This window comes from Boleophthalmus pectinirostris, unplaced genomic scaffold (genome assembly GCF_026225935.1).
Source record: "Boleophthalmus pectinirostris isolate CB_2022bp ecotype Guang Dong unplaced genomic scaffold, ASM2622593v1 HiC_scaffold_10, whole genome shotgun sequence".
NCBI lineage: Eukaryota > Metazoa > Chordata > Actinopteri > Gobiiformes > Gobiidae > Boleophthalmus > Boleophthalmus pectinirostris.
This window is the reverse complement of record NW_026570971.1, coordinates 28,644,882-28,662,134: the sequence shown is the minus strand read 5'-3', so window position 1 is coordinate 28,662,134 and position 17,253 is coordinate 28,644,882.

Here is a 17,253-nt window from a genome sequence, read left to right as displayed (position 1 = left end):
TTCTGACACTATACTTTTACTTTAGGAAGTAAGTTATTGTAATTTACCTGAGTAATACTTTTATAAAGTAACAGTATTCAGTAAGTCTTTCTTTAGATGTAAGTCCATGAGTGAAAAGAACTTTATGTTGACAATAGTAATTCAGTTCAGTTGATGCATGTCAGCTTCACCTTTGGTCATGAGGTGCTCTGTGTACTTCTCTGTGTGCAGTATAGGGGGTGCCACCTGCTTGTCTCTATGGAGATGTTATTGTTTTGTCAGGAATTTTCCACAGTATGGTATTAAACTTATCTCCATGGAGACAGGCACCAGGTTGAGTTACAGGTCAGATCTAGCACAGAAGTTCAGAACTTCAGAACTCTGCATTCAGAACTCTGCAGTACTCAGAAAGAAAGCACACAGAAACACCAAAAGTATAAATGCCATACTGTGGAATATTCCAGGGAAGCTGGGGGTAGACCAACCAAAAAGGTTACATAATGAACTTTTAAAGTAATCTGAGAACTAATTTTGACCATGCCCATCTCTGTGCTGGTCACATTACTTTGCATCTAATTACTGATACTGACTGATTAGTCCTTCTAAAAGTAATCTAATTCCAACTCTGATTACTGTATTGCAAAAGTAATTTGATTTTATACTGTCACAGTTCTAGTTCTATGGATTACACACATTTTTGGCAGGGACAAAGTAACTAAAACATACTAGGTCAAGTTACTGTAATCTAATGGCTACACATTTAATTAGAACTAGTGACATTACTGCATGACTGATAACTGTAATCCTTTACTTTGTAGCTAGTTATTAGTTATTGTCTTATTATTTGTTATGGATTTAGAAAGTTGCCCATCTCCTGTTACTCTGACTGTTCCATACACGATGTCCTTGGCTGCTCTGAATCCTCCTGAATGTTGAAAATGGATTCTATCTTAGGGTGACCAAACATCCGTTTTTCCCTGGGCATGTCCGTATTTTGCGTCCTGTCCTGGGCCTCCGTTTTTTAAAGTTTTTTTTAAGTGATGCAAATGTCCGGGTTTTCATGACCTTCATTGGGGGCATTAAACTGCGGATCTCTCGTAGCTCTTCGTGACTCAGAAGGAGCGAGCAGACACAAACAGTCGGTCAGTCTGCAACATGCCGTAACGCAAATGTGCATTTAACAATGACTTGGACAAGAAATTCTCCGTTTTCCGTCCCAGTCGCAACAAGTGGGAGGCCATGTACACAGGTTGCGAAGTGTGGTCCCTCGTTTATCGCGGGGGTTACATTCTAAAAATAACAATAGGTGAAATCCACAAAGTAGTCAACTTTATATTTTACAATTATTATATCTGTTTTAAGGTTGTAAAACCCCTCAGCACACACTTTATACACTTTTCTCACAAAGGACAGTTACAACCCTTTTTGCATCCGTCTTAAAACTTATTGCTGTTGTCGTCCTTTTGTTATTTTCCTCCTTCTTTATGTACCGAACTGAAGATTCATTTATTCCATAATGGAGCCCTACAGTGCAGAGTCCTGCACGGGTCTATTTTTGGAGACCCCCAGTACAGCTCCGCACCTGCCCGTTAACCCGAGATTATATCAAACTTTTGCGCTGCACACACCATGAACTGAACCAAAACTAAACCATGACTAACCCAGAACTAGCCTACAACTGATTCCAGGACTGAAGAGGAGGAATAAACCAGGACTGAACTAGAACTAAACCAGAACTGAAACAGGACTCACTGTCGGGACGGGCCCGGAGGTGACCGCAGGAGAAAGGACCGACGGAGAACTCCACACCTCATGGAGGTATATGTTTGCAGACAAACTTCTCGGCGTTCTCTCTCTTAAAGATTAGTCCTGGTTTAGACCTGGTTTGGTCCTGACCCACCCATGTGTAAAAAAAAACAAACAAAAAAACATGCAAAATTGACACTGGGACGACTGTAGCTCAATGTCGAGGCCTCACCTCCCACCCCCGGTAAGGTGTCCAGGTTTTCACAAATGGAAATATGGTCACCTTAGCTCGAAAAGAGACACACGTCCCAGAGCCAAAACATGCAACTGTACCTGCTGGCCGTGTATTTAACATGACTGTGAAAGCCTCAAAATCCATTCTACTGACACAGAATCACAGTATAGTCGTGTCAGAAAGGTGGTTGTTCCCAGATAATGAGAGAAACCTGCCACGATTTGCAGTTGGATTTTATGTCCGGGCGAGTTTGAATCTTTCTGACACTTAGCGCTGTCTTTATGAGGCCTCGGGTGACGGCGGCCATTCTCCACGTGGTTCATTATCCACATCAAGTCAAACGCCATAGACTGTGCGCTCTTCTGTTTTCAGAGCGTGGGATGAAGTCCTCTTTAAGGCACACCAGCAGTGTTCGTCATTTAGAGTTTCGTAACCTGCCACTCAAGGCTGACCTCCCGTTTCCAACAGACAGTGAAGGCAGCGCTGTGAATTACCCAAGGCTTAAACCCATTAGAGGGGATATTTTTAGTCATCATTATGGTATTATCCACAAAGCACTGGGGGAGATGAGAGGTTTTATTTGGATGCATATGGATAAAACAGTTTGGCTTATATCAACACATTCTGTTCCAAATCAGTCTACTTTAAAGAGTCCATATTATGCTATTTTCTGATCTGATCTATGTTATAATGTAGTTTCCTCATATATATATATATTTTTTTAAAGAAGGTAACAACATTATAACATGTCTTAAAGGTGCAAATCTTAAAGGTGCAAAAAATGGGTCAGATCTGTGGAAAGGCAACCCTATTCACCAAGAGAATTATTGTATTTTTGAGTAACAGAAACCCCTGCAAAGAATAAATGTTAGACAGGTGTGTTTCATTGTTACGGCCCCAGGCCTTGGCTCTAATTTCTTTGTGTGATTTTTGCCGGCTTCTCTTGATTCCTGCTGCAGGAGCCCTGGTCTGTGATTGGTGGGGCAAGTCTACGCCCACCTCACCTGCAGCCACCGCCCCCTATTTAAGGAGATTGCCAGCACCTGTTTGGGGCTGCTGGCCTTGGTGGCCAGTCTGCCATTTTGTGTTTCGTGTATGTAGTTTACTTTAGTTCTGTTTTGTGCCTTTTTTGATTTGGTCACTCGATTCTGTTTGTGGGCTTATGTGGTTTAATTTGGGGAACTTGTGTTTTAGTTTAGTGTCCCTTAATTTTACCACTCGTTTTTTGTAAGCCTGCGTGACCCCTTTTGTGGCACAAAACTCGGTTTATTCTGTTGTTCTGTTTCTTAGTTAGGTTATTTTCTGTATATTTTAGTCTTTTGTTAATGTACCTTTACATTCCTGTTAATTAAACATTATTTAATTTATTCCATTTTACATCTTGGTTTTATTTTTTGTTACTTCCCTAACCCCAAACGACCTGGGTCGTAACATTCATGTCATACAATAACATCTCCATGGAGACGATCAGGTGAAAATTATTGGTATAATCCATTCATCCATTTTCTCTCACTTATCTGGGGCCGGGTCGCTGAGGGAGCAGTCTAAGCAGGGACTCGCAGGCTTCCTTCACCCTGGACACTTCCTCCATCTCCTCCAGGGGGACCCCAAGGCTTTCCCAGGCCAGCTGAGAGACATAGTCCCTCCAGTGTTTTCTCAGTCTTTCCCTGGGGCCTCCTTCTGGTGGGACATGCCCAGAACACCTCCCGAGGGAGACACTCAGGAGACATCCAGAACAGATGCCACCTCAACTGCTCCTCTCGACATGGAGGAGCAGCGGCTCTACTCCGATCTCCTCCTGTGTGACTGAGCGCCTCACCCTATCTCTAAGGGAGCACCCAGCCACACTGCGGAGGAAACTCATTTCGACCTCTTGTGTTTCGCAATCTTTTGCTTTTGGTCATTACCCAAAGCTCATGACCATAGGGGAGGGGAGGACTGACGGTAAATTGAAAGCTTCGCCCTTTTGGCTCAGCTCCCTCTTCACCACAACATTTTGATACAGCGACCGCATCACTGCAGACAAAATTTTTAATTGGTTTAATATAGACCTTTGATACATGAAACCCAAATAGTATCACACCACCTCACTTTGAACTTATGTAAACAACAATAACATTTAAAAAAAAGAAAAAAAAAACATGTCTCCCTGATTGACACAGGCAAACACAGCCCTGAGTCATTGCATCACTCTGTTGATTTCACAGCTCAGAAGGCAACAGGATTCGGCATGTGTGCGGCACGTAGCAGCCAACAGAAGGTGTCTAAAACAGGAAGAAGAATTTCTCTGGCATGGTTTTAGCCCTGTTGATTGGGGTTTAGACTTTCATTAAAGACTTGATGCATGCAGGCTTTGGCAGGCTCCTTCTCGCACTGTTCTCCCCTCATTTCTTGGCGCACTGCTTTGAAATAAACAGTGGTGGAAGGTACTAAGTACAAAAGTAAAAATACAACATTTAAGGTATCTGTGCTTGACTTAAGTGCATTTTACAGTGGATACTTAATACTTTTACTTCACTACATGTGAGAGCACTATACTTTCTACTCCATCTACTACATTTTAAATCAGGACTGGAAAGTAAAAAGTACTTTTCTTTATGGTGTGGGCACATTTAATTTAACATCCCAACTTTAAGCAAACCAAACACATAAAAACACAAAACAGCTGGAAAAAACATCAACTGAATCACTTAAAATCCACTTCACTCGTTACCAAAATCGCTGCATGTCATTCTTTAATTGTTCTAAAACTCTCTGCAAAACACTAGTGCTAGAGATTAAAAACAATTGAGAGATTAATTATGATCTGTAATTAATTGATCTAATTAATGTTTTTTTTTTTTTATTCTCACCTAAAATTGCTGAGAAAAGCTCTCAACTTGAGGTATTTTCATTTAAATTATTATTATCATTATTGTGACTTTATAAAGTCGTTTCTTGTTTAATAAACTTTAGCAGATGCAGTCATTCTCCTGTGTTCTTTTGTCCAACTCCAAATAATTTGAAAATACAAATAAAATAAAACACCAGGTTAGAGCCCTGCACCTGCAGGACCTGACACAAAACAGTGCAGTGCAGGACACATTCTGAAAGCTCACTGCGGCACTGGAGCAGAACGAGACTGCACGATGTGGGATGATAAACTACAGTCCCACAAACTAAATATGAGAGTGAAGTCAAATATACAAATGATGAATGTTTGCCCATCATAGATCATTTGTGCTGGATATTTTATTTTGGCATTAATTAAAACATTTTAACCAGACAAAATTTGTGGTCAAACCTTGCACACATTTTAGACAATTCCTTTCCTCTTCTCCATGTTTGATAGAGCATAAGAAAGTGAACATTCCCATTAGGGATGGGCATTCCATGAAATGTTATTAATCGATCGTCGGGAGAATTAACGATTGATTTTCGATTAATCATTAACATTTTTATATAATAAGTATCATAATTATTATTACTGTTACTAGTCTGCATAAATAAACTGAACTTTACAACATACAAACATCACTACTCTAGAGCCACATCAGCCCGTCTGACATTAGAATGTGTTTAATGCAGCTTTGTGCAAGTCTCACAGAAACAAAACTTAAAACTGCATGGCTCATTTGGATTAAACTAAGCGGAGAAAAAAAAAAAATGCTCTTGTGTGCTGATGCGGTTCAGCTTCTGTCGAACTAAAGGATTATATGTGTTCTCTCTGTGACAGAGGGATGTTGATGCTGAAGGTGAGTCTGTTCTGTGTCTGTGTCGCGATGTTTTCAGAGATCAGACATGTGCAAGTTTATCGAAGATGCGGGCGGGAACGGGATTGAAAATTACAATTCTTTGTCATTTTCATTCCCGTCTGCACAGTGCGGGAGCGGAACTGTGTCCAAACAACACATAAAAACAGATTTTATAATAAGGCAACTCGCATACAGAAACAGTAAAGTTAGAGATTAAAAATAAGATTAACGTGATTAAAAAACATAATGCGTTAAACATGATTGTAATTAATTAATCACAATTAACATGATAATTTGACACCCCTGCAAAATACTTTTACTTTTACTCTTTAAATACATTTTTAAACAGGTACATTAATACTTTTAGTTAAGCAGATTTTTTTCATGTGATACTTTTACTTTTACTTGAGTAATCTTTTGCTCCTGTATCTGTACTTTTACTTAAGTAACAAAAAACTAACTATCACACTGGAGTACTTCTCACCATCCTTACAATCACTCTGTAAATACTGTTAAAGGTGCCTACTGTATGTAAACCATATTTTTTAAACTTACAGCAATAAAATCTGTAAATAAATATATACAAAACAGATATGTTAAAGGTGCACTACTGTATGTAACTTTTTAGTTGGGGGTGTGTCGCCTGCTTGTTTCTGTGGATATGTCATTTATCTGTCTAGAATGTTCCACAGTATGACATTAAACAGCTCTACCTTATATTTATTACATTACAGGTGGTTTTATAGCTCAAAAATACCTACAAAAACATGCATTCTGACACTGAGCGGGGTCGCCTCTCCACAGATCTGACCTGTAACTCGGTCTGGTTTGGTCTCCACAAAGATAGAAAAGTTTAATGCCATACTGTGAAACATTCCAGACAAAGCAATAACATCTCCATGAAGAAAAGCATGAAAAGCATTTGACAGACCCTCCACCAGAAAAGTTCCTCAGTGCATCTTTAAATACCATACGGCGCAACATTCCAGGCGAAGCAATAACATCTCCGTCGCACTGTTCTCCCCCTCATTTCTTGGCGCGCTGCTTTGAAATACACGCCATTATAGAGCCCAGTGTCTGCCTCACTCTTCCACCAACGCACTGAAAGAATTTAATTACACAAAGTTCATTCATGTCAATTCCCATCGGCCTGCTCCGGCGATTGAAAAGCCAAGAATCTGAAAAGGGATTCCATTTCTGCAAGAGTAAAGTATGTGAAATAAACCATAGCATACTATAGAAACCCTAGATTAAAAGAGAAATGTTAAATTGCACTAGGCCCATATTACGCTATTTTCTGATCTGTGATATAATGTTGTTTTTTTCTATAAAGACATACCTGGAAGTGCGTTTTTTTCAGGGGTGTAGTGGGCGTGGTATGCGGGGGTACGCAGTCCACCCACTACTCCCGTTGTGAGATATAAGAAAATAACACATTTGAAAAGCTACAACTTAAAAGTCAAACCGGAGCGATTGGCAGTGGTGAAAACAACCTGCATAGGCTCATGATGTCTGCTCTTCTGTTCTATAGTGACCTGAGACATGAGGGACCGGGACTGATCCCAGGTCTAAACCAGAACTGAACCAGGACTAAACCAGGACTAAACTAAAACTGAACCAGGACTGAGTGTCGGGATGGGCCCTCAGGTGCGCCTGCGTAGACCACAGGTGCACCTCCGGGCCCGTCCTGGCACAAAGCTCAGAGTCCCACGGGGCTAAGCGTAGCTGTAGCCCGATTGTGCTTTGAGGACACCCTACTCCATGGGTTTGGGATTCTTTCTCTTGCTTTCAAGTCCTGGTTTAGTCCTGGTTTGGTCCTGGTTTAGATCTGATTTAGTCCTGTTTTAGTCCTGGTTTAGTCCTAGTTTAGTCCTCCTGGTTCAGTACTGGTTTAGTCCTGGTTTAGACCTGATTTAGTACTTCTGGTCCAGTCCTGGCTTGGTCCTGGTTTAGTCCTGCTGATTCAGTCCTGGTTTGGTCTTGGTTTGGTCCTGGTTTAGTCCTGGTTCAGTCCTGTTATTGTCCTGGTTTAGTCCTAGTTTAGTCCTGGTTCAGTCCTGGTTTAGACCTGGTTTAGTCCTCTTGGTTTAGACCTGGTTTAGTACTTCTGGTTCAGTCCTGGTTTGGTCCTGGTTTAGTCCTGGTTCAGTCCTGTTGTAGTCCTGGTTTAGTCCTAGTTTAGTCCTGGTTCAGTCCTGGTTTGGTCCAGGTTTAGTCCTGGTTTGGTCCTGCTGATTCAATCCTGGATTGGTCTTGGTTTGGTCCTGGTTTAGTCCTGATTTAGTCCTGTTTTGGTCCTGGTTCAGTCCTGGTTTAGTCCTAGTTTCGTCCTCCTGGTTTAATCCTGGTTCAGTCCTGTTTTAGTCCTGGTTCATGTGTTGTAAACTATGATTTCTGTTCTGTAGGTGATTCTGAACAGCGTTAATGTTAATAACATCAATAATGTCACGAATCATGTAACCCCACTTAAAAAAATCCCCACTACACCACTGGTTTGTTTGATCCACTCCAACCCTGCATATTTAGGCTGACTTCTTCTCTCAAACTGAAAACACTCCGTTCCACCTTGTGATGTCATGAAGTGCTCCAATATGTTTTTAAACTCTGTACAACTTCACTAAACACATTTGGACAATTTCAGATCTGGAATTGCCAATCTCTTCTGAACAAAAGGTAAAAGGAGCTGTTTACTTGAAAACTACCACTTCATTACATCACAAGGTGGAACAGATCATTTTGAGCTTTGAAGATGTAGACAAACTAATAATAAAGAATAAAAATGAAATAAAACGCAAATCCAGGTGTGTTTTTGTGGAGGTAAGAGCATTATAGCATGACTTAAAACTCACACGACACAATTTTGGAGCATTTTAACACCGAATTGTCTCCATGGCGATAAATATAGATATTTTAAAGCAAGTGACTAAATCTAACAGTGACATTTTCCCATAATTCCATCTTCCTCTCTCATGGTGATGTGAGACAATATCAAAGTGGATCTATTTGGTCTAAACTCATTTCATTTTCAAATATACAGCTGCAAACACACACTTCCTGTCGTGGTCTTGAGCTTCAAAGTTGGAATTTGAATGCGGCCCTGACATGTGATCCTCCCCGTCCAAACATCCTCAGAAGTCTTGGATAAACCTCCCATTGTTTTGTAAAGAAATAGGCTTCTTTGCATGGTGATACTGGACATGTTTTTAACCACCAAAGTTTGTGGGTCGATGCTGGGAAAGGCTGAGTCGAGCGGTGGAACAAAAAACTGAAGATGTAAGCAAGAGGATTGAGTATTTGAGAATCTAGAGTAAAAGCGGTTCATGTTTTTTTTTTGCAAGGAAAACAACAACAAAAAACTTTCTCCCGTGATGTCACCATAAACTGTATAAAACAAGTGAACTACTCAGAGGCTAGTGGTTAAAGGGAAGAATTTGGAGTCAGTTGCATAGTAGGAATAGAAACAGATTTACTGACAAAATAGAAATAAAAACACTAGGATCATGTAGAGCAGGTTAATACTTCCCTTCACTGGCTGCCTGTGTGTTTTAGAAGTGATTTTAAGATTTTACTGATCACTTTTAAAGCTCGTTTAGGTCTTACACCAAGTAACATTCAGAACTTTTAACTCCATACGAGCCTCCCGCAGCCGCAGATCCTCAGGCAGGTCCCTGTGGCTGTTCCAACGTTCAGGCTCCGTACGAAGGCTGATCGAGCCTTTTCAGTCCAGGTGCCTCGGCTTTGGAATGACCTGCCTGAGGAAATAAATCACTTCTTAAAACTCAGTTTTATCAGTTGGCCTTCTGGGACTGGTTTTATCTTGATTTTATTCCTTATTTATTTTTATTATATTTTTATTTTATTTTATTTTGTTTTTTTATTTTTATTGGAACAGTCTTCCTGAACATGTGAGACAGACTCTTCTGTGACGCTGTTTAAATCCAGGCTCAAAACATTTCTGTTTAACTGTGCATATAACTGAAAGGTTTTCAGTCCGCACTCTTCTCTCCAATTTATGTCTCTCTTTTTTTTTTTTTATCTTCATGATTATTTATGTTTTGATTTGTTTTTATTATGATTTTAATGTATTTCTTATTCTGTAAAGCACTTTGAATTACTTTGTACGAATTGTGCTATACAAATAAACTTGCCTTGCCTTTATTTATTTATTTATTTATTTAACAAAGCAACGTGGTCTACTCCATGCACTGTAGTGAAGACTGCAGGGAGCGCTACACTGGAGAAACAGAACAGCCACTTCACAAGAGGATGTACCAGCACAGACGACAGAGCAATATTGGACCTCAGTCTGCTGTGCATCTCCACCTAAAAGCCTTGGATTACTCCTTTGAGGACAATGAGGTATAGATCTCAGCCAAAGAAAAGAACTGGTTTGAGAAGAGAGTTAAAGAAGCTGTTTTTTGTTAAGAAAGAGAATCCTTCTCTAAACAGAAATGAGGACTCAGACACCATCTATCTCCTATTTACAACTCCAACCTCAAACAGAAATCAAACCAAACAAAGAAAAAAATAGGGATGGCCAGGTCAGGCCCAGAGGTGTGAAAGCTCCATTATGGCCCTGAATGATTATGCTAATAAAACCCCACAGTCAGTACAAGATCAATAGGCCTAGCTAGCTAACAGAAACTGTAAACAAGTAGGTGTGTTAGTTTCAGAGTAGTTTCAATGTAGTTAGCTCCTCCCTGCAGACAGATATAAAGAAGTGTCCACAAGCATCTGATCAGAAATAAAGCAGCAGCTTGGATGAGCTACGAAATGTCCATCCATCCATTTTCTTCCGCTTATCCGGGGCTGGGTTGAGGGGGCAGCAGTCTAAGCAGGGACTCCCAGACTTCCTTCACCTCAGACACGTCCTCCAGCTCCTCCGGGGGGACCCTGAGACATTCCCAGGCAGCTGAGAGCCATAGTCCCTCCAGCGTGTCCTGGGTCTTCCCCGGGGCCTCCTCCTGGTGAGACATGCCCGGAACACCTCCCGAGGGAGGCGCCCAGGAGAAATCCAGAACAGATGCCCGAGCCACCTCAACTGGCTCCTCTCGACGTGGAGGAGCAGCGGCTCTACTCCGAGCTCCTCCTGTGTGACTGAGCTCCTCACCCTATCTCTAAGGGAGCGCCCAGCCACCCTGCGGAGGAAACTCAACGACACGTATTCGACCAAATATACTTTTGTCCAGTTGACAAACTGAATTTCACCTTTTGCCTTGTTTTTAAAAGTGCTTTATAAATAATAATAATAATAATAATAATAATAATAATAATAATAATATAATATTATTATTATTATTATTATTATTATTATTATTATTATTTATTATTATTATTATATATATATATTTTTGGCTATTCTTGGCAAGTGGCAGTTACACGCCCCAGCACAACTTTGAAAACACTGCAGATGTTTACAGTTATAACTTTACACAATTTAATTATTATATTAACAACAAACGCACTTTCTTTAAGTCTTGGAAACACAATCTGTTGTAGGGTTTATAATTAAGTAAATAAATTAATTTCTGACAGCAGCCATAAGGCCACCAGACTCCTCGCGCTGCTTTAAACCACTGCACATTCACATTTGAAAGCAACACGTCTCTGTTTGAACCTCTTATTCTTGATATTTTTGTCATCTAAACATATTGAGGATCCTAACAGTGCACCTCATTAAAAAGAATCTATCAGCATCTGTCTGCCTCCTGCTGCTCCAATGACAAAAGTACGACTTTGAGACAACAGTAAAGAAATCAGACTCACCGCAGTGCTCTGAGAGAGGAGGGAGGGCATCAGGTGCATTTTAATGACGGCGCCGGGGGAGGCGTGGAGCGCGCTGAGATGACAGCGAGATGTAGAATGAAAGGTAAAAGTTGCATTCTTTCAAAGATCACTAAAGAGTATTATCAAATATATTTCAAAACATTCATGTATATGTTTGATGATTAAAAAATGTATGAACATGGGTTTGTATGCAACGATATTCGTCGTTCGATAGGTGACATGATTCGATACACATGTCCAGATTTGAAATATTCTGACGGGTTTTATCTTTGAGACTTAATGTTTCCAAGGAATGACAAAGATATTAACTTTGAAATACTTCAGAATGACTTTAATCGGGTTTAATCAAATGCACTTGTATACGTCGCGCGGTTTTCTCAGGTGGTCCGGTAGAAATTTGAAAGTGTGGATACCTGTTTGACACTGTTGTCCTTTTACCTTCTCCTCTCTCACTGATTTCTTTAGTCCTCCAGGTACTCCCCACTTTATTATCTTTTTTTGAAATGTGGTTTAGGTCGGTGGAGTTTAGGTGTTTAAAAGGTGCTTTAAAAATATTACTGAAGCTGGAGTAGTCTGACAAAAAACACTCTTGTATCTACCATTACACATTTCTTATTTTAGTATGTAACAGGGTAGTTAGACTGTTTTCCTACCGTAGTGCGTCCGCGAATGCGTCCGCCCGCGCTCGCCGTAGTGTGACGGTCGGGGCTTTCGGTTGCTTGTGAGCGCGGCGCGTGTAAGTACCGGGGTTGTTCTTTCAGTGTTTCTCTTCGAACTTGTTTTAATGCGTTGTTTCTGGTGACTACAGTTAAAGGTGTTGTCTGGAACAGACGGTGATGGTGGCCGCTCCTAACGCACTCCCAGCCCCACGTAGAGTACGCCCTTTCTAGAATCCAGGTAGAGGCTCTGGGTGGTGTATGTTTGGGGGCAGTGGCGTTTAATGGCGTGTGCTGGTATGTGGCAGATTACGCTGCTGCTGTTCGTTTCTGCTCTCAAATTCTCTTGAAATTGTCGTGAAATTCTCTTGATATTCTTAAATTCTCTCGAGTCTTAGCAAATTCTCTCATAAAGTCTGATTCCATAGTTCCTTCTGTAGTGTAGTTGCTATAGTGTGTGTATTTTATCGGCTAGGGTGGTTTGTGCAATAGTGCAACGTAGCAGCAACGTGCACTTTAAAACATCTAAATTCTGAGCACTTAAAGGTTGTAAGAGGATTTTTTTAAGGAAGAGAAATACAGTGACAGTCCTTGTGCACATTCAGAATTACTGTTGAAGTTTCCTGTCTAGAAGTAATTCAGCGACAGTTTTAGTTTCAGTTTTTAGACGCTTCGTCTGCTTCGGTCGCGCCATCGCTGGACGAGATCTCCAAGAATCACCTCAGTTTGTCTTCGCTCCTTTTCCTCTTCTCTTCTTCTTTCCTCAAAAACAGACTTTCTTTTGGGGCGAACCGGTCGTGGATTCTCGTCCGCCGTCGCGACAAACTTTGTGCGAAATGTGAGGAAGCGACAGTTCGAAAAAGCCTCTAAGAACCGCTGCGTAAACAACGTAATCCCCGACGAGTCAGTTACTAGAGAGTTTGATTGACAACCTAACAGCCAATAGAAAATGAGGGAGCCTCGTTTTCTATTGGCTGATGTTTATCTGGCCGCACTGCGTCCAAGTTGATAATTTTCGTTCTTTTTTTTTGGTCATCATAATTACAAAGCTGCTTCGTCTCTGTAATGGTATTTTAATCTTTCACTGACAGTTTGAAACAAAAAAAAATCCTCCATACAACCTTTAAGACCTGAAGACGCACCTAGCACTTTACATCTAAAAAATAAATATACAACAGCACCGTTTTAATATGTACTTCTTAAAATGTGTAAACTGAACTCTTTTTAATATTATTGATAATTAAAATAAAGAACTGTATTTTCCCACTATTCACTGCCTTCGTCCTATGTTTTAGCCAGATTTACCTGTGTAATAAATAATTAAATAAATAAATAAAAGTGGGGATACACTTTGAAGCCCCCCCCCCGCTACAAGTAGTTAAGACATCACTTTTTTTTTTACTTTAATTTAAATATTTTGAAACAAATTACAATGAAGTTTGAGTAAAACTGTGACACAATCCTAGACAAGAGTGGCAAGCACAAATCACAGTGCGAAAACAATCCGTGTATTATTCGTTCAATCATTTTTCAATATAAAACCAAAAATAAGAAAACGAAAAAACAACATGTTTTCTTCACTATTTGTCTCCAAAGCCAAAATGAAAAAACGGATAACGATTCGTTTCTTCAGTTTTCGATTTTGTGTTTAAATGAAGAACGGAAAAAACGGATAACGGTTTCCTGTTTACGTGACTTCCGTGACTGCGATGCCGGATTTTTGCACCGGGTACGGACTGAACCAGGACTGATCCAGGTCCGGGACCAGAGCGGGACTGAGACCGGGACAGACCGGGACCAGAGCGGGACTGAGACCGGGACCAGAGCGGGACCAGGGCGGACTCCGAGCTTTGACTCCGAGCCTCCGCGGGGTCCGATTCTCAGCTTTGAGCCTCCGGTCTGGTCCCGGTCTGGTCCCAGTCTCAGTAGCGCTCTGGTCCCGGTCTGGTCCTGGACCTGGTCCATTTGAACCAAAAGCTCTTAGTTCGGATCGTTTTCGTTGATGTGAAAGCGTCAGTTGGATGCTTTGCACCACCTCGGAACCAGCCGAGGTTCTTGAGTGCGGAGGACTGGAGCAGCTCTGTCCGGACCTGTAGTCCACAGCACATTCTCGCTTTCCCCGCACGGAACCAGCGCGCAGACGATGACATTGAACCGCTCGGACCGCTGGTCTCAATCTCAGTTCCACTCTGGTCCCGGTCTCAGTCCCGTTCTGGTCCCGGTCTGTCCCGGTCTCAGTCCCGCTTTGGTCCCGGTCTGGTCCCGGACCTGGATGAGTCCTGGTTCAGTCCGTACGCGGTGCAAAAGTCCGGCATCGCAGTCACGGAAGTCACATAAACAGAAAACCGTTATCCGTTTTTTCCCATTCTTCATTTAAACACAAAATCGAAAACTGAAAAAACGAATCGTTATCCGTTTTTTCATTTTGGTTTTGGAGACAAATAACAAAGAAAATTGTTGTTTTTTCAATTTTCTTATTTTTGGTTTTATATTGAAAAACAAATGAACGAATGATACATGGATTGAAAACGCCATATAGATTCACATCCAGTGCATTTCTATATTATTGCCTGTAAAACCTATAAACTCATTCAGATTAGTTGTTGGGACTTGAACCAGGGCCAGGAAACGGACCCACAGGCTTCTACGTTAAAGTCGGGTCAACTGAGGAAGAGAAGTCCTCGTATTCCGCACTATGATAAATAATTCAAACCAACAAGAAGGACTCTGGAAATGTTTTATTCAAGTGTAAAGACAAGAGGCTTAATTGGGTTTGAGTTTTCTGCACAAAATAATGTTAGGAGAATTACGCTCATGAAGAGAGGCAGATGTGAAAGTGCAGATTTATTAAAACCTTAGAAAACCTTGACGGAGCTAATCCACATGAAATAATAACGGCATTCTTTATTAGGCTTTGTTCATTCAAGGGAGGTCAGTAGTTTGGCCTGATTGCTTGAGAGGGAAAAGTTATCTTGCGTGATGAGGCAATTTTACCTTGAAAATACTCGATTTTGTCTGATCGGGGAAGATTATCGAGACCGGGCCTAGTGGTTGGATGGGACACCGCTGGGAATGTCAGGTCCCGCAGTTGGTGGGTAGCAGAGGCTCTCAGACAGACTGTTGTTGTGTCATTGGGCAAGACACTTCAAATTCAGAACTTGGTACGAATGTGGTTTGGAGCTGGAGGATAGGCCAGGATTTTATGGTGGAGTTTGCTGTATAACTGGTGTATGGTTATCTCTGCGTATCTCTATAATTACTGCAATTAAAAGCATTAACTTCGTGGAGTAAAGGTGCACTATGTAACTTTTCAGTTGGGGGTCCGTCCATGGATACATCATTACTCTGCCTGGAATGTTTCACTGTGACATTCAACAGCTCTACTTACATTTATGAAATTACAGGTGGTTTTCTAGCTCAAAAATACCAAGAAAAGCATGCATTCTGATTGTGAGCGGGTCGCCTCTCCACAGATCTGACCTGTAACTTGGTCTGGTTTAGTCTCCATGAAGATAGAAGGGTTTAATGCCACACTGAGAAACATCATAGACAAAGAAGTAACATCTCATTAAAGAAAAGCATTTAACGGACCCTCCAGAAAAGTTACACAGTGCACCTTTAAAGTTCCTTAATTGCCGTATTTTTCAGACTATAAGTCGTACTTTTTTCATGGTTTGTGTGTTTCCTGTGACTTATACTCCGGTGTAACTTATATATTAAAATTTTCACACTGACAGCCGCAAGAGGCTCTAGGCTCGTGTGTCAGTATCTAGTACTACTATTGCTCCTGTACCACTGTCACTTTGCTCTACTGCGCATGTCTCCTGCAGAAAAAGCCCCTGTCCTGCTGCAAGTAGTGAAATATTCAGCCGAAAATGGTAATCGAGCAGCAGAAAGAAAGTTTGGAGTGAGTGAAAAACTTGTGAGGGAGGGAAAGTGGGGATGGAGAACACAGCTTCACGGTAACCGGGCGGGTGCACCATGTGACTTTCCTGGAAGTCACTGGAAGAATTGACAAAGCCTGGACTTCAATGACAACCAAAACCATCCTGTCGGGATTCAGAAAGGCCGGAATAATTCTAAGTGGAACTGATGCTGAGTCTGACGACAGCTACACAGAAGAGGAAGCGGCGCTCCGTTTACCTCATGGATCTACGGTTTACCTATGGAGGTCGCGCAGAAGTGACACTGAGGATGAAGAATTCAATGGATTTAGTGATTTGGAGTGAGATCGTGAGTTTGGTAAACTTATGTTATGTTGTTAATATGTTACATTAACATATTAACGCCAGTCTGTTGTTCTCTGTTCTATTGTTTTTACTATAACTTGTCTTTCAAGATAAAATGTCGGTTCCTGGTCTGGTGATTTTATAAAATACATTTCCCCGAAAAGTGTGACTTATATATGTTTTTTTCTTCTTCATTGTGCATTTTTTAGCTGGTGCGACTTATACTCAGGAGCGACTTATAGTCCGGAAAATAAGGTATGGAAAAATAATTCTTGTGAGTTTTGAAGCCGTGTTAGAATATTGTTACCTCATCAAAACTGCCCTACAAAGGCAAAAGTCCTTAACTCGCCAAAGTGTGAAACTGAGAAAAAATACTTCAAAATTTCTCTTTGACGGACCTTCTATGATAAAAGTTACAGAATGCAGCTTTAAGAGTCTTATCACAGCAGGAGCAAAAGTCTTTGATGAAGTTGCAGAGGAACTGTTCTGTGTGGGCAGGCCAGCTCCTACTGAGTGAATAGGCTGCAGTCGAGCTGTCCTTCTGTTTGTGTAACCTCAGGTACCACTGTGTTTTTCCTGTATGTTTCTGATTGCATAGTACACAGAAGAAGTTTACTTCTATGGGGTATTAACAGCTAACACGTAACATACTGAGATCACCATGTTACCTTTTATAGTTTTGAAAATTCTATTTGTTGACGTATTAACAACGTATTAACATCAACACGTGGGAGCATGGGTGATGTAGAATCTGTGTATCGTTCGTTCATTCGTTTTTTCAAAATAAAACCAAAAATAAGAAAATGAAAAAAGCAACTATTTTCTTCATTATTTGTCTCCAAAACCAAAATGCCTTAACAGATAACGATTTGTTTTTTAAGTTTTCG